We start from the raw sequence: 18,525 nt of genomic DNA, 5'->3' as shown, positions 1-18,525 counted from the left end.
GGATTTGACCATTCAGAGAGTGGTGATCATTTTGGAGAGAGTAGGGTCTGTTGAGTGGTGAAGTCAGAAGCTAGATTACAAGGGGTTGTCAAGTGAATGTTAAATGAAGTAGAGGCAGCAAGTGTGGATGAATTTCTCCTGGCCTTTGGCTGTGAAACATGGGAGAGAAATAGGAAGATCGCCTGAGGGGATGGGATGGCCAAGGAAAGAATTTTTAAGTGAGGGAGAGATCTGAGCATATCTCTAGGCAATGGGGAAGGAGCCAAGAGATAGGCAACAATGAGGATGATTGAGAAGAGAGAACCCAAGGTTCTAGGAGCACAGATCCAGAGCTGGAAGGACCTTAGAGGTCACTGTGTCTGACTCACTCATTGTACAGATGAGGAGGAAACAGGCCCATGGAGTGGAATTGACTCACCCAGAGTCACCTAGAAAGTCAGTCAATGCATCTTCAAAAGTCTGATGATGGAAAATGCTATCCACATCCAGAGAAAGAACTATGGAGTCTGAGTGCAGATCGAAGCAGGCAATTTGCTCTTTTTTTGTTCTGTTTTGTTTTGCTTCTTCTTTTTTGTGGTTCCTCCCATTGGTTCTAATTCTTCTTTACAACATGACTAATGTGAAAATATGTTTAATAGGAATGTATATGTAGAGCCTGTATCAGATTGCATAGGAGGGAGGTGGAGAAAATTTAAAACTGAAAAGCTTATGGAAGTGAATTCAGATGAGGGTGAGGAAAGAGCAGGGCTCTCCCCACAGGGAAATGGCATGAACCATGAAGGCAGGAATGTAGAAGGCATGGCAGGAGGGCAGTCAGCAGACCAGGCGGGTGGAGGAGCAGACCAGACAGGAGGAGGAAGAGGAACACCAGAATCCTGGAATCCAAAGGCTGGAAGGGCCTGAGGGAACATTTAGTCCAACCCATAATGTTAGTGGAGATAAGGAGATAAGGCAAAAAAATTGGCTAGAAACCAGGATATGAATGACTTCTGATGCCAGGCAAGAAGTTTGGACTTTAGCCTCTAAATAACAGAGAGCTGGGGATGATGTAAAACAGTAAGAGGGAAATTAAGTCAGTAAATAATGAAGGGTCAAAAGCAGGTGTGGGGAACCTGCAGCCTCGAGGCCACACTTGGCCCTCTAGGTCCTCAAGTGCAGCCCTTTGACTGAATCCAAACTTCACAGAACAGATCCCCATAATAAAAAGATTTATTCTGTAAAACCTGGACTCAGAGTAGTGCCTGGCATATAAAGGCCCCACCCCTGGCCTAGCCCAACCCCCTTGTCTTGTCATGTATAATGATAACTCACATTCTAGAATGCTACCAGGTTGATAATTAGCCCTGGGGTGTGGATGACCTGGCATTATTGTCCCATTTTACAGATGAGAAAACTGAGCTCTAAGAGTATAAAGTGATGGCGTGCTCGGGTGCCTGTGTTTGGATCCCAATTTCTCCTTGGCCTCAGAAATCTTTGCCACCTTGACTTACAGAATGCTTGAGTCTGTGAATTCATTCCAGACAACCGCATTCTATACTCCAGTCCTTGAGGGGTCTAATCCTCTCAGACAGCAACAAAAGGACTTGCTAGTGTGCATGAACCACAACTGGGACCCTTAGCTTCTTTTTTTTTTTCTTTTTGCAAGGCAACTGGGGTTTAGTGACTTGTCCAGGGTCACACAGTTAGCAAGTGTTATGTGTCTGAGGCCGGATTTGAACTCAAGCCCTCTTGACTCCAGGGTCAGTGCTCTATCCACTGTGTCACCTAGCTGATCCCCGGCTTCTTGAGGCTTCTTCAAACTCTAACCATGAGAGTTCAACAATCCTGACTCTCCTCAATAATTCTTCCCTAGGACGGTGGCATCAGGGAGACCAAACCACGAGGACGACTTGGTAAGACTTTCCCCTTTCACTGATTCCTTTTGGTTTCAGAATCAAAAAGAGAAAGACTTGAAAGAGGAAAGAAATGAGAATGACATTGCCCTACCCCCACTAACAGACACAGATGCACACACACGCACACACACGCACACACACACAAACACACGTATGCACACACCTACGCACACACACATATATGTATAACCTGCCTATGTATCTGTCAACATGTTGCATTCCCTTAGTAGAGTATGAGCTCCCTGTGGGCAGGGCCTTCTTCACTTCTGTACCTGAATCCTCAGTGCCTAGCACAGAGTGGTGCCTGGCATCTAGCAGGCGCTAAAGGAATGCTTATTGGATTGGAGTAGACTAGGGATGGGAACATGACTTTTCTTGGAAAGTTCCTCAGCAAATCCGCTGTTATCCCTGTGCACTCCATAGGAAGGTCCTGGAACACTCACTAGACTATTGGGTTGTTAGTTTTGTCTTTGGAAGCCCAATGACTATCATAGTTCTAAGTAGGCAGTTAATAAATGCTTATGCATTGACAGATTGATCTTCTCCAGATAAACTTCAATTGGAAGCTGATGACCACCCTTAGAACCCCCGGACTTGGTTCTTCTGGACCAGGTGTGTCTTGAGCTCATCAGAAACAGACTGTGTTCTCTTACCCTCCCCTACTCACCTTGGCTTTCAGCTCCGTAATGACCACACGCTGTTCTTTTCAGTCCAGATATTATTCTCCTTGGAAGAGAAAGCAAATGGACAATAAGCATTGAGTTCTGCCTTCAGACGAAAGGTTTTCTTTTTTTCTTTTTACTTCCTCTAGGAAAAATATTTCCAATTATTTCAACTGACCATCACACAGTTCACTTTTTGGTTCCCACGCCACCCCAGTTTGACAGTAGGACTTGACTGAACAAATCAATCAGTTATTCACCTGTCTTAGTCCTGACACCTTCGTTGGGTGAGAACACATCTTTGGGGTGTGCGCTTGGTGTGAACACAATCTCTAAGGGGCAAAAGGAAATCTCTTTGAATCGGTTGAGGGACTGTCTCCTAATGTCTTGTAGTTAACCAGGAAACAAAATAAAGCAGCCACACTTTTGTCATCCACATCTCATTCTGAACTTGTGTGCCTCTGGTAACGCTGTCCCATTATTAATATTGACTTGAGGCCGCATGCTGCAGAGCTTTTTAAAATCTAAGTTGGCCAGAAAGATCCCCGGGTGGCCACATTGGTCTCTTTAGCAAACTCTCTCCTTCCCCCTCCACAAAGTTGTGTCTATTTACGTCTTCAGAACTGAATTCTGGACGGTTTTCCATCCCTCTAGAGCCTACTTCCCTTGCAGAATGTCAGGTGATTGGATAGAACCATACCTTCCTCTATGACCTTCTAAATCAGCTCTCCCCAAATCTGCCACGACCACTCCAGACTTGTCTCTCCTTGTATATCACAAACTCTGATAGAATCGTCTCTTGTCCCTGAGGGTCTCATTATTTTTTCTTCAACAGCCATTTTTTTTCCTGGCTTGTTTGAATCAGGGCCAGCATAACAGGTTTCCTGGAAGTTTTCTTGCGCTGTTTTGGAGATGGAATGATTCTCTAGACAAATCACATGTTTGTTAGCTTCTATACCCTGAAGAGGAAGTGCTCTAACAAACGTCTCTTAACACAACTCAGGGATTAGCTCCAAATCCATTACAAACTCAGAAAGGCTCACGTTTTATGGATTTCATGGATTATTCAACTAAAGTAGCAATAAACATGGAAGGCCTGGTCAAGAGAGCAAATCTACACAGAGGCTCTGAAAAATGACTTGTTGAATGAGAGCAGTTACAGAAAAAAAAATACAGGAACACTAAGAGACCGTAGCAAAGACAATGACAACATAAATAGAGCACATCACAATTTATGAGATTCAGCCAAGGGAATTCTTAGAGGAAAACTTATCTCTGAATGCTTCATAAGAGGAAAAAACAAAATTAATGCGTTGTTTGCGCTGTAATAAATTGTGACATTTACACCAAAAGTTAGAATTTATTTAAATGCTCAGAGGCTGCTTTATGCCAAGGAAAGACAACCTTTTTTTTTTTTGCCTGAAAATGGCATTTTTTTTTCCCCTTGAGCTATTGGGTCCAAAGGTTTGGAGACCTGGCTGTGAAAGGGGTGGGGGTTGGAATCACAAACTTTAGAAACAAAGGGGGAGGGGGTGGGGTTTTCATATTTCATCCTCAAATTTTTGGATTATCTTCAACATCTTGTGATTTTATTTGCTCTAAGAGATTTTTGTGGGGACCCCGATTTTCAATCTTCGTTAGAAGGAACCAAGGGGACTTTGGGGAGACTAGGATGCCCTTCCTCTTCTCAGGAAGATAAAAGGACTTGAGAAACCCCTCCGGGTCCCACCAAATTCTGGGTGAAATGCTGAAGGGGCTGCAGACAGTGAAGAGCAGAAGTTCCAAGCGTCTGTCTCTCTCAGGTTCCCCAAGGATGCTCTGGGCACTCACTGGACCATCTTCGTAGAACAGGAGCTCCCTGAAGGCAGGGAGTGTCTGTCTTTGCATCCCTAGTGCTTGGCACAGTGTCTGACACATAATCAGCATTTAATGAATGCTGTGACTGAGCAGACTTCCTCTTTCCTTCCTCCCTTCCACCCTTCCTTCCTCTCTTTTTCTCTTTCTCTTTCTTCCTTCCTTTTTCCTCTCTTCCTTCCTTCTCTTTTTCTTTCTTTTCTTCCTTCCTTCCTTCCCTCCCTTCCTTCCCTCCTTCCTTCCCTCCTTCCTTCCCTCCTTCCTTCCTTCCCTCCTTCTCCTTCCTTCCCTCCTTCCTTCCCTCCTTCCTTCCCTCCTTCCTTCCTTCCCTCCTTCCCTCTTTCCTTCCCTCCTTCCTTCCCTCCTTCCTTCCCTCCTTCCTTCTCCTTCCTTCTTCCTTCTCCTTCCCTCCTTCCTTCCCTCCTTCCTTCCTCCTTCCTTCCCTCCTTCCTCCTCCTCCCTCTTCCTTCCTCCTTCTTCCCTCCTTCTCCTTCCTTCCTCCTTCCCTCCTTCCTTCCTTCCTTCCTTCCTTCTTTCCTTCCTTCCTTCTCTCCCTCCCTTCCCTACTTCCCTCCTTCCCTCCCTCCCTCAACATTCCCCTTTAATCTCCAGGATGTAGGCCATACAAGCACAGAACCTCGTGGACTCCTGGACTGTTACTCCTTTGGCCTTTCTGTCCCCAGTACAGAAATAAGAAGTGGAGCTGGACGTGGGGGTTCATTAGTACGAGGGTGTCCTGGGGGAGAAGCACCCTCTGCCAGTGCAGCCTGGCGGCTCCTCTGCACCTCATAATGCCACGAAGCTACCTGCAGCCTGGGAAAACTATGTACTCCACTTCATTCAGCCAGCCTTTATTAAGCGCCCTGGGGGACGGCACTGGCAGCGAGGGGAGAGGATGAGAAATTTTCTGAAAAGCGTTAGAGACATCAGCCTGCGAGAAGGGGACAGAGGACTTCTTAGGGGAGGGGGTGCGATCCACTGGAATGGCCACAACACTGGTTTGGGCAACAGAGGGTCTGGGTTCAAATCCCACCACAGATGTTGACTGCTAAACTGCCTTTTGGTCCTTCCCTTTCTAAATGCTCACTGGCGATCCCTTTAGCGATACTTTTTAGAATCTGGCCAGGAATTCACTTCAGACTCATTGACCTAAAACGTGAATATTTCAGTCCCTCTTCTTTGGTGTTTCACACTGGCCTTGATTCATTGAAACTGAAGCATTGTGAAAGGCGTCATGACCAGCAGCGCGGTCTCCACCCGTGTTCCACAGAACTCTGGCGCCCAGGGGGTCATTTTCTTATTAACAGCTCTATTTAGTGATAGCTATTGTATATTTGCCCTGTAAAATAAATCGAGCACATCAGTGAATTTTACAAGGTATCCTTGAAGTGAATTAAAGAAAATTGAACGGAGCAGAGACTCAGGGAAAGGGAGAGAGGTAGACAAGGCATCGTCATCTCTCCTCCCCCTCCCCACTCCATGATCAAATTATGTATCCACGGTTCTCTTGAAACTGAACATCAACAAAGAATTCAAAACTTTTCCTCATGTTCCAGTGCAGGGAAAGGGGAAGGCGTTGTGGTCAAGATGAGGAAGAAATGAGGCATTGCTGAAAAGCTAGGAAGTGCAGGTCTGTGGGCAGCATCAGCAGCACTGCCATCATCTTCTGCACTGGCTGTTGGGGAGGATGCTTCTTGGTGCTTTCCCCCTGAAGCCACAGCAGGGCTGTGGCCCTGGGTCCCGCCTGCACCCCAGCCTAGGGCTGGGCATGGGAGGCAAAGAGCAGGGTCCTGGTGAGGCAGGGCAGGGGGCAGGTACCTTCATGGAGGTCCAGGCTGGGGTCCTCCTTGTGGTTTGGATTTCCCCATTGAGTGTGTTTGTATTTGTGGAGGAGGCCCTGTAAACCTGGAGGAAATAGTCTATGGCTAACAGAGGAATTTCCTTTGGATGAACAATGCCTGTGGTGGGCTCTTCCTGAATGCTGAAATAATGAGGCAGACATGGAATTTTTGCTCTCATTTATTTAACCAAGGGTATGGAACAAGAGAGTCGGTCGATGAACACTTATTAAATGCCTCCTCTGTGCCCAGCACTGTGCTAGGCTCTGGTGATACAGATATGAAAAAAAAGACAGTCTGCCCTCAAGAAGCATACAATCTAATGGAGAGTATGGATCCTGCTGTGGAGGTGCTCATGGTGGTACCTCACGAAGAGGCTGGTGGTCAGTTTTCTGGGTCTTATTTGGGACCATGGGGATGGGCATGGCTAGGACCCCTCCTGAGCAGCCTGCATGAGGTGGGCTTTCTTCAAACCTGGGCAGCCAGTGGGAGAACCTTGTATAGGGTGACCTTCCTTGTCCCTGAGTAAACCTGACCACTTGAATGCCAGCTGATAGCTTGGGCAGGGCTGGCTGCGTACTGTGAGATGCGGGGCATTCTGGTGAATTTCCTGGAAAGCTCACATATGAAAATTTAGTCTGAACTGGAGGTGGTCATCTCTGAGAATTGCTCCACCCCTGTTCCCTTCCTCTCAAGAGCTCTGTGTCCTGTGTTTGAAATGAGAAAAAAAAAAACCTGGGAAGCTCATCCACTGTGGCTTTGAGCATCCGTTTGCCCACAGACGACCTTGGACTTGGCACAGCTCATACTGTAGGACCCATGTGGGGGTGCAGGTGGCAGCCCCAGGTCCCAGGCCAGAGTTCCTTCCATTACCTACCCCACCTTACTCCACCGCAGTCCTGAAGTGGCAGCTTCATGCCTCCATTCTTTAGGGCTTGGCCTGAGATCTGACCCCTCAGAGAAGCCAGACCTGGTACACTGAGAAGAGAGTGACCTTAGGTTCCCTTGCTCCCGTCCTGTGGCTTAGATGCTGCTGAGTGCCCACCCCACCAGGCCAGGCGCCTTCCCCCGTCCAGATTATCAGATGGCTTTTCTGTCCCTGGACTCCTCCACACCTTCTCCCAGTCACTTGTGTTTAATTAAGGCTTCCAAGAAACCGAGCTGCGTCTGACTCCGTGCCCCTCTTCCCTTCTCCAGTGCATGGCGATTCCTCTCGTTTTCCTTTCTGGAACTGTGTACAGTCAAGGGAGGAGAGGAAAGTCAGAAGTCAGGCGCCGTTTCTGAGACCCGGGCGGTAGGGACTGGATTAGGGGGTAACTGGCTCCCTCCTTGGGGCCCAGGATGCCGAGCCTGGGGCAGGAAGAGGGGAGCAGACAAGCGCCCTGGAGAAAGTGGTCTCCCACCACGGTGGGCCCCATGTCCCTCCAGAGATTCTGGAAGTCAGAGCAGCAAGAGTCTCTAGGGCACAGCGGGGGCACCCAGAAGCATAGTGTGATGATGCTATTCTGTGTTTCTCATGCAGACAGGAAGCCTGCCTGTGGTTTCCTGCGACTGGCAGAAGCCTCTTGAACAGACAGCCAAACCCCTAGGTGACCCAGACATTAGGGACTCATCTGCCCGCCCCAGCTCTCCAAGGCAAGCAGGGTTTTAGCCAGAACTCAGGGCTGAGGCTATGGGCATAAGGGGGCTTAGCAGGGCAGAGGGTTGTTAAAGACCCACCATCTACTGCAAAAGTATTCCCAAACCCAGCCTGGAGCCCAAGAAAGGGAAAAGACACAAGGATCATGAAAGCTCAAAGCTGGAAGGGACCACAGAAGCCATCCAGGCAAGCCCCTCCCCCAGCCGAAGCAAACACAAAGCCCAGTGAGGGAAGCTGGGCCGTGCTAATTTGGTTTACTTTGCACGCACGCTTGCTAGAAGAGTTTTTAAAATTAGTTCATCAGTTTCATTCCAATGAGAAACAAAGTAGTTGTTGGCTTCACGTGCAATTTCTGTTTTGAAATCCAATTAAGATATTTGTGTTGTTCGGTTATTTTCAGTCGTGTCTGACTCTCTGTGACCCCGTTTGAGGTTTCCTTGGCAGAGATACCGGACTGGTTTGCCCTTTCCTTCTCCAGTTCATTTGACAGAGGAGGAAACCGAGGCAAACAAGGTGAAGTGACTTGTCCAGAGTCACACAGCTAGGAAGTATCTGAGGCTGGATTTGAACTCAGGAAAATGAGTCTTCCTGACTCCTGGCCTGGTGCTCTATCCACTATACCGCCTATTTACCCTAAGACATAAAGTTTAAGATATTTACAAGTGCAGTTGAAACAATAGGAGTCTTTTCCTATCTTCTGGTGGGAATCACTGTAATAAGGCAGACATATTGATTTCTCCTGTCTCCCTCATGACAATGCAGCTTAAGAGCAGAGAATATGTCCCATGGGTGCCCTGGGAGCTCAAAGAATGAAGCTTATAGCTTCATAGCACTTACCACCTGATGGGAAAATCTGCTGCAAAATGAGGAAGCCAAAGACTAGAGTTACAGTTGGTGGTAGATGTAGAAAGTCAAACCTGGAGGAGAGAGAGCCCCCACCAGAGTCAGTACGACTGTGAGTCACAGGATAAGAAACAAGGCTACTCCAGGGAAGAAAAACCCCAAAAGTCAGGTGAAGTCAATGAGCATTTATTAAATGCCTACTACGTGCCAGGCACTGTGCTAAGTGCTGGGATACAAAGAAAGGCAAAAGACAGTCCCTGCCCTCCAGGAGCCTACATTCTAATGGGAGAGACATCATGGAAACAACCATGTTCAAACAAGATAGAAACAGAACAAATTGGAGACAATCAGAAATAAAGCACTGCTAGCAAAAAGGACTGGGAAGTTGTCTTCTCTAGGATGGGATTTCAGCTGGGTTTTCAGGCAGTCAGAGATGAGGATAAGGAGGGAGAGAATTCCAGGCATGGGAACAGCCAGGGAAAATGAAAAGAGTGCAGAGGTGTTGTGTGAGGAGCAGCAAGGAGGCAGTGTCCCTGGATCACAGAGAACATCGGAGGGGAGAGACGGGCAAGAAAACTGGAAAGATGACGTGGGGGTGGGCTATGAAGGGCTTTGAGAGCCAAACGCAGGGTCTGCCATTTGATCCTGGAGGTGAGAGGAAGCCACGGAAGCTTACTGAATAGATGTGAGGGGGCGTGCTATCTCAGACCTGGGCGTCAGAAAGGTCAGTTTGACAGCTAAGTGGAGGATGGATGGGAGAGGGGAGAGACTTGTGGCCGGCAGTCCCACCTAGGAATGACATGATGAGGCCTTGCCCCAGGGGGGTGGCAATGCCCAAGGAGAGGGAAAGGGTCTGAGGCAGAGATGTTACTAAAGATAGAGATGACAGGACTTGATGATGATTGGATGTGAAGAGAGTGGAGTAGTGGATGACATCTGGGAGGAGCGGGTGGGTGACTGGGAGGATGGCGGTACCTGGGATGGAAGGACAATGAGTTCAGCTGTGGACGTGTTGAGTCTCAAGTGTTTGTGGGACATCCAGTTTGAGATGTACAATAGGTAGCTGAATGGAGATCAGGGAGAGGTTAGGATTGGATGGCATCTGAGACTCCTCAGCACAGAGATGGCCATTCAGCCCATGGGAGAGGATGAATTCACTGAGTGAAGCAGGAAGAGAAAGAAGAGGACTTGACCCAGGACAGAGCCCTGAAGGACACTTATGGTCAGAGGGCATGATCTGGAGGGGAATCCAGCAAAGGAGACAGAGAAGGAGAGGTCATAGAGGGAGGAGAACCGAGAGAGAGACAGAGAGAGAGAGAGAGAGAGAGAGAGAGAGAGAGAGAGAGGGTGATGAACAGTGTCAAAAGCATGAGGCTGAGAAAAGGTCCCCCAGAGGCCATTATGAAATAGTTTTATCTTCTAAGTTCCCCACTGATGGACTGGTTCTATACCAGGAACTCAAGTTGGATGACAGATCAAGGACTCCACTGTCATACTCCCGATGTCATAAGGAAGTGAGGAAAGTGTCCTGCACATTGGATGGACCCCTTGTGGTGAACTTTTGGGAGTGCCTAGATGAAAGTCACACAGGATGGGCTGTGATCTGCACTGCTGGAGAGAACTTCCCAGCCTAGGAGATCATCAATCCTTCTGAGCCTTCTGAATGAAACAAGGTCAAAGCTTAGTAGGATGTGATTATCATAAGGGGTCAATCTTCGATGAATGTTGTCCCCTCTCTTTCGGTCCCCACTTGAAATCTTGTCATTAGGGAGCCATTTCTATGTGGCTGTCTTTCTTTGTCTTGAGGGTGGGCACTGTGTTTACCTTTCTTTGTACCCTCATTGTTTAGCACAGTCCCTGGTATACAGAAAGTGTTTAATTAATATTTATTGACTCACTAACTGATCTTCTGTCTGAAGATGAGAGAAAAAATGGAAAGGCTTTGGGTGACCATGCACTGTAGACAGTTCAAATAATATTTTTGCAACTATTGTGTCAGCAGAGCCTTCAGAGCACTAGGGAGCAACCTGAAGACCTTTGACCTTTCATTTATCTGGCTTATTTGCCCCCACCCAGGTATGACTTGGCAACTTTGATATTTGGCATACTTCCAACAGTATTATGAGTATAAAATTCAATATATTTTAAAGCACTTTACATATCTTAAAGCACTATATAAGTGTTAGCTATTATCAAGGAAACTTTGGACTATTTCCTTTAATTTCCTAATTGTCACTGACCTAAGGTAAGTCTGCACCATCTGCCCCTTCCACCTCCCAATGCTCAAGGGATGTACTGTCCATGAGTCAGCCTACCTCCACAGTTTTTTGGGGAAAACATTTTCACTCTTTTCATTGGCTTGTCTGCCTTCCATCATCCTTCAAGGCAGCTGGGCAAAGTTATGTAAATCAACTTGGGTTGCTTCATGAAGATGGAAGGATGAGGACAGAGACCAGTGACTGCTGCTAACTTCTTTATAGAAGAGGAAGGGTGAAGGTTCATGTTGAAATAGCATCTTTAAATCTGGAACTTCTTTCAAAATGTAAGCTCTTAAAAAATGACATTGCTGGTAGATCAAAACAAGTGTTCAATGGGCCAGTCCACCTATGAAGCACAACATGTCCAGGCAGCAGACACTCGTTAAAGCCTTGCAAATTTCACCATAGAGAATTAACTCAGGTTTTTTATTCAGGAAATAATTTTGAATGAAGAAAACCCGAAAGGTGTGATGTGGTAGGAAACAAACAATAATTACCACCAAGAAAAAGAAACTATTGATATGAGCTCGGAACTCTTGGTGTGTAAACATGCCAGGCCAGAGCGTTTTTGTGAGTTGAGTGATGACAACCAACTGAATCAGGGAGAGGACCAAGACTGTCACCATGATAATGCCAATCATGGCAGTAATTTGATGACAACCACTGACGTGTGGTTGAGTTCTGGAGAACTGAAACAGTGATGCTGAGAGGAGTCCATGTGGATGCCATACTGGAACAGAAAAATCATGGAGAAAATGAGTGTCCCCACCAGCCAGATGGCAACACTCAAGGCTATTGCATGGCACTTCTGTAATTCCTGCATGGGGAGCCTTTTGAAGTAAATGAGTAAGCGTATGACAATGATGGCCACATAGAAAACAAAGGTGAAGTACAATTGGACATGTACCATGCTGCTGATGACCCGAAGCAGATGAACCAGCCAAACTTCCACTCCAACAGAAAGTAGTAACTGAGGCGGAATGGAAGACTGACCAGGAGGATGGAATGTAGCACGATGATGTTGGCGATGATGATGGTGATGACAGACTGGGAATTCCTCTGCATTAAGACGTGGGACATCATGATGGTGCCGGCTGTCCCTCCTAACAAGACTATGCTGTAGAGCGTGGCCAGAACCCTCCTGCAGTGGTCATCACAATGGGCTGGGTTTTCCACAGTTTCATTGGAGACATTGTGCTGGATGGTCATGTTGTACATCTCCATGTTTTCTTCTAAGAGAATACCAAAAGAAATTGTAAAAAATCTTAAATATCCAATTTTGAAAAAAAAAGTGTAGAAGTCTTGAATTGAGTAATCCTAGGACAAATCTAGTTGCAGGCAGCTCTCGATTTTCTAAAATATTTGAGGGGACCAAAAACATGGATAATACAGACAATGGAGTCTCCAAAGATGAAGTGTATTTTTTGGCGTGAACATAGACCTGCCTTATGGACATCAGATGGAATTTCTAACTGCATTTCTAAGTCAACCCCCCACCCCATACACACACCCCTAATCTTTTTGGTCCTAGCACCTTTTTTGGATCAGCCTCACTATTGGAGGATAGTCTGTATTTTTAAGACTATATAAATTATACAGACTTCTTCTGCTTTTTGAGTCCAGGATGACTCATATAGTCATCTGGTCCCTGGAAACATCTTCTCCTGGACATTATGGAATAGGTCTCATTCTCAGGGTAGCTCTTGTAGAGATTAGCAGAAAATTCACTTGTAGAGATTACTAGAAAATTCTCCTAAAATCTACCGGTAACAAGACTTATACCATTTATTATAATCTCTTAAATTTGACTTTCTAAATCTGAAATGTCAGAAATTTTTTTTTGGTAAATACATTTTATTTGTTTTAATTATACCATTAGAACTGAAACTGCTGGCTGTCATTTCCCTTAAAAAGGGAAATCAATCCAAACACATACTGGTACTTTTCAAAAGATATACCACTTCTTTTTATCTTTACCTAAATTTTATACTGGATATAAGAATCTTAAAAAAATTCTGACTTGTAAAATGAACCCTTCTATCTTTTAAAATTACAAGATACATTAAAATAGGAAAATAATTTCACTCTCTTTGCAATTATTAGTGCAATTTTATATGTAAAATTCTTAATCCAATTTTGAGAACTCATTACTAAAACCTAATCAAAGCCTGAATTTCCATACTAAATACATTTGAATGTAAATCATATACATATGTATATAGTTCTTAAAGAAAACAGTCTAATCCTGTTGCTTTCTCAAAATTCATCATTCCATTTAATTAGAAAACTTACATCTTTGTCTTATTACTTTGTTTAATTCCCCCCTCAGGAGGATATCATCCTATATTATAATTTGACCTCAAATACAAATACAAATTGTAAATTGTTTCATATTTATATCCTATTATAGCAACTCAGAGATGTTCCAATATCAATCTATCAATGAATAGATTCAGTGTTGTACTTACAAAACTTCTATTGCTCACCTACCTTGATTATAGAAATTTGCTATGAAAAGAAAAAGGAGGGATATAGTTATAACAATGTCAAGACTTGTCCCCTCAGGGGCACAGCTGACCTGACAAATAATGTCACAGGGTATATTAGCTCCCTTGGCTCTGTTTGATTCCAAGCACAAGTCATATCTGACAGTCAATCATGTAGTAAAATTCCATATTATTCACAGGGTATTAAAAGCCAGGTTCAGGATTAACTAGCTGGGGAAATGTCCTGTTCAGAAAGGAAAATTCCAATGGGGAAGCTGAGTCAAGAGAAACCTATCTTAGACTATGCTGAGGTCCTTCTCTCAATTTTTCCCAGGGGCAGACATCCACCTCTAGCAGTTCTCAGACTGCGGCACATGCCATTTTCTACTGTTGGCTTCAATTCAGACAACCATCATTGCAATCAAAATTCAAAATAATAACATAGTCCCAAGAGTTTTTGACCTTATATAGCAGCGTTTTACTAACCATAACTTAGGGCTTGAATATTACTCATCTTCTCATGTTTCCCTAGCAGTTATGTTACATTTTTCCTTTATTTCTGAACTAAACCACATCCTAGGGTTTCAGACATACAGTAAATACCTGACAGTTGACTCATATTAATATATTGAAGTTACAACTTCGAACCACCTTATTAATTTTCATAATTTTTATAAGTGAGCACCAAAAACTTTCAAATGAAAGCTTACTTTTTATTATAGTAAACTTGTAAATTCCCTCTCCCCCTTTGACAAGGAGTGGAAGAGGGGATCCTATTTTCTTGGTTTCAGGTTCTCAGACTTCAGTATTTTCAGTTTTGCAGCATGTGATGTGGTCAGTATGGCTGAAAAGATCTTATGACCCCGCCTGAATACAAAGTCTCAAAGCACCTCACAGATAAGAACATTTTAAAAGATCTGTGCAACTTTTCCCCCAAACAGTAAATTATTATATTTTAAAACAAAATATACCTCATTAAATATTTAAATTTTAAAATATCTATTTTTATCACATTCTTTTTAACAGTTCAATTCATAATCTAACAGCTTCCAGATTAAAAGAGACGTTATTTTTCTAACCACATTTCTGATACAATGATTTCCTACAGTATTTCATAATATAAGAAAAACACACAATAATCACATATACAATACCATGTATTTAAAACATGAAATAAAACTTATTACCAGTCAGATGGTGTCAATTCAGCCAAAAGCATTCCCAAATTATCCTACCTAAAAAAATATCATTCAATTTATCATCTTTGGCATTTTATAAGAATCACATCTAAAACCTGGCATACAGTTATCATGTATGGACCAATTACATCCAATTATAGAAATACTAATAGCACTAGTCAACGTTATATGGTGCTTGCCATATGCCAGGCACTATGTGAAACACTTCACAATTATTAGATCACTCTGATCCTCACAACAACCCTGAGAGGTGGGTGCCATTATTATCTTTCTCTTTATAGATCAGAAAACTGAGGTAAGCAGAGATAAGATAACTTGCTTAAGATCACACAGATAATAAATTTCTGAGACCAGAATGGAATTCAGATTTCCCTGCATTTTTCGGCATTTTTTTTTTTTTGCACTTGATACCACAAGTAATAGGAGAACACATTTCACCGTATCATGATTTAGTTAAAGGACAAATATCAGTCAAATCAAAAGTGGATTTACCACTGCAAAATTAAAATCTCAATTTCCCCAGCTATTAGGCACCTGCACTTTAAAATTCAGAGTCCAGGGTTAACAATTAACTGTTTTTCAAAGATCAACAGTAGCATTTTCACCTTTCCATAACTGTTTTTTTTTTTACTGATTTTCTTTCAAAAACCACCCAAAGAGCTAAATCAATCCCTTTCTGTTTTCTTAACCTAGTCTCATTTTCTCTTACCTGGAGCTTTTTCAGTTTCATCCCTGGGGACAAGACAGGGAGAAATTCCAAGTGGCATCAAACTTCCATCCCTTACTTTACAAGCTCACGAGAGTCTAAAGACTGGGGAATGTGTTCCTGAAGTAGTCTTTGGGGGCAGAGTACTATATTTCCTACTCATATCCCAAACTATCTAAATAGCTCATCTTCACTCATTGTATTTCTCCTTTGTAATTTAGCACAAAATTTTGTACAACCCCAATGAATTGAAATACTGTCATCTTGTGGGGTTCTTACGAGTGTACAAATGAGTGCTTTCTTTCTAATTTTCTTTTATGACTTTGCTTCTAATCTACCAGATAATTAATTCTGTTACATAGAGCTTTGAAAGTTCTGCTTCAGCCTTCCCAAAGGGCATTCCTAGTTCCTGGTCATCTCCCTCTTTTTGGTGGTTAATTGAATTTTACTCATTTTAAAGTTGCTCTTTGATTTAAACGGGCTTTTTTCTTTTCACGACCAAGGAGGGGTTAACAAGAGGAGTTATTTAGGTTTCAGGTAAATTTAAAATGCAAACCAAATACCAATTTATTTTCTTCACTCTGTGATTACTTTCAAACTAGCTGCCTTCATTCATTACACTCATACAACACACCTATCACTCTTCTGGGGGAAAGTGATCTAAGTGATATTTACCTCTGAAAATTTTACAGGGTTGAATTCTTCTTTTTCCTTAAAACAAATTCCACAGAGTGGTACCAAAACTCACTAAGCCACATTAAGCAATTCCCTCAATGCCCAGGAAAGTGTCTTCTCCCCCTTCCCCCCATCCCAATACTGTCACTCCCTGTGTGCCTTAGACAAGTCTCTAGACTTCACTCAGCTATAAAATAAGGCACTTAGATTAAGTGATTCCCTTCATCTCTAAAATTGCTATGATTTTCATAAGGGAGAGAAAACGATCAGTAAAATGTCATTATCACAAATTCCATGAGATGGCCAAATTGCTTCATTACAATTCGATGCTATTAAAAGGACTATCTATTTTTAAATAATAAATTTGGTCTTCAGGACATAGGGTCAAACAGAGTTGAGCCAGACCTCTCAGGAGGTAGAAAGTGTGTGTGTGGGGAGGGTCCTTTTTCCTTTCTCCATTACCACTTAGCTTTTACCAATTTTCCTCAATAAACTCAACTCCCTATCACCAACACAATCAAATATACAACCCTCTCTTTGGCATTCAAGGCTCTTCATAATCTCCAGACTACCCTTCCAGTCCTCACCATCCGGTGACATTGGTCAGCTTGACAATGCACAAACAACAGTCTCTGTCTCTCTGCTCTGGGCATTTTTTTCTGACTGTCTTTCTAACCCACCCTCATTGCTGGAATGCACTTCCTCCTCATCTCTGCCTACTCACACCCTCCTGGCTTCCTTTCAGTCCCAGAGAAAATCTCATCTTCATCAAGAAGCCTTTCTCAAGCCCTCTTAATTCTAGTGCCTTCCCTCTGTTAAGAATGCCCTATTTCTCTCCTATGTAGCTTATTTGGACACGGGTCTCCCCGATTAGACCGTGAGATCCTTGAGGACAGAATCTGTCTTTTGTCTTCTTTCCTGGCACAGAGAAGGTTTCTTTTGTGAATAATTCCTTATTTTTTCCCAGGTACATGTAAAAACAATTTTTAACATTCTTCTTTTTTTAATTTTTTAATTTTTAATTTTTAAATTTTGAGTTTCAAATTCTTTCCCCCTCCCCTCCCCAGGTAGTAAGTGATTTAATGTACATTATATACATGCAATCATGCAAAACATATTTTCATATTAGTCGTATTGTGGAAGAAAACACAGATAAAAAGCATGAAAAAAATAAAGTGAAAAATAGTATGCTTCAATCTGCATTCAGACTCAATCGGTTCTTTCACAGAGAAGGCTTTTAACAAATGTTTTTGGATGGACTACTTCCCATCATCAGTCTCGCCTCCCACCCTTCACTCTCCAATGCCAGGGTTTTTTCTAAACGATTCTCCCTTTTTCAGAAAGATCGTGTTCCAAACTCCTTGGCTTCCTCCAGGAATTTCTCAGATCCTACCTTCTGCAGGTCCCTCAGCTCTGCATTACTGGTGCCATCCCTCTGACACTCCTTCCAGTGACAGGGTATACACCTTGTATATAAAGGATCCTTTGCATATCACTTCCCCAACAAGAATGTGAGCGCTCCTTGAGGGAAGGGACTATTTTTGCCTTTCTTTGTTTCTCTGGTGTTCAGCACAGAGCACATAGTAGGCACTTAATCAGAGTTTATTTACTGATTGTCTTTGCCTCAGCCCAGAATCTGCCTGCCCCATGCACCATCCAGAACTCTTTGCCCCACGAGCTTCTCAGTAGTCTTCCCTCTTGACTTACTTAATGCAAGAGATTCAGGTCACCTCCATACTGAGGCCACTCAAGGAGTGAGGGCAAGGAGCTTCTGTGGGTCAGCCACAGTGAAGAGTCATCTTCTTCTTGGACAAGCTGGCATTTCCCTGATGGTCTCAGAGGGGTCCAATGCTGGGTGAAGATGTTAAGAAATGAGAGAGATAATAAAGAAAAGCTGTCAAGACAGATGAACCAGAGACAAACTCAGCTGCTGCTGGAGCAGATATGAAACTGAGTAATTAAGTAGGTAGAGAAGTAAGCCTGGGGAATTTGGGTTTGTGGGCTATGACTCTGCACAACTTTATCTCGTCTTCAAAACACAGGAAGAAAGAGCAAAGTCTCCACTTGTCTACTTCAGCACCACAATCCTTTGCTCTCAAGTCAATAAGTAATTTTTTTCATATTTAAACATTTTTATTCAATTATTCTGATTTAACAAACACAAAAAGAATTTCTATACATAAAATAGAAAATAAAGAGGCATGTATGTGAAAGAATGAATCTTTATTGTGTACAACTTGCTTATTAAAAATTAAATAACAAATTCAACATATTACTTCCTTTTTTCCTGGTGACAAACATTTATTTCATCTACTCACCTCTTCCCACAACAGAGCACAAAAAAGAAAGGAAAAAGAAAACCTTCTCAAAAAACAAGCATAATGAATCCAACAAATTTCCTTGTTTACCCCCGTCCAAAAATACATGTCTCAGTGAGCAGTTTGAGGGCATCCCCCTCTCTCAGAAGGTG

At 43.4% G+C, this 18,525-nt stretch overlaps 1 pseudogene across 1 annotated transcript; it reads right to left on the bottom strand.

Moving 5' to 3' along the window:
* Positions 1 to 6,414: 6,414 nt before the first annotated feature.
* On the bottom strand, positions 6,415 to 18,174 carry LOC110192990 (putative G-protein coupled receptor 141; annotated as a pseudogene). The gene is made up of 2 exons (XR_013485777.1): positions 17,763 to 18,174; positions 6,415 to 12,221 (listed from the first exon to the last, which is right to left on the bottom strand). The product of XR_013485777.1 is annotated as a putative G-protein coupled receptor 141 (transcript).
* Positions 18,175 to 18,525: the final 351 nt, after the last annotated feature.

This window comes from Phascolarctos cinereus, unplaced genomic scaffold (assembly GCF_003287225.1).
Source record: "Phascolarctos cinereus isolate Bilbo 61053 unplaced genomic scaffold, phaCin_HiC Scaffold_4;HRSCAF=312, whole genome shotgun sequence".
NCBI classification, from domain to species: domain Eukaryota; kingdom Metazoa; phylum Chordata; class Mammalia; order Diprotodontia; family Phascolarctidae; genus Phascolarctos; species Phascolarctos cinereus.
This window is presented reverse-complemented; position numbering and strand designations above follow the sequence as displayed.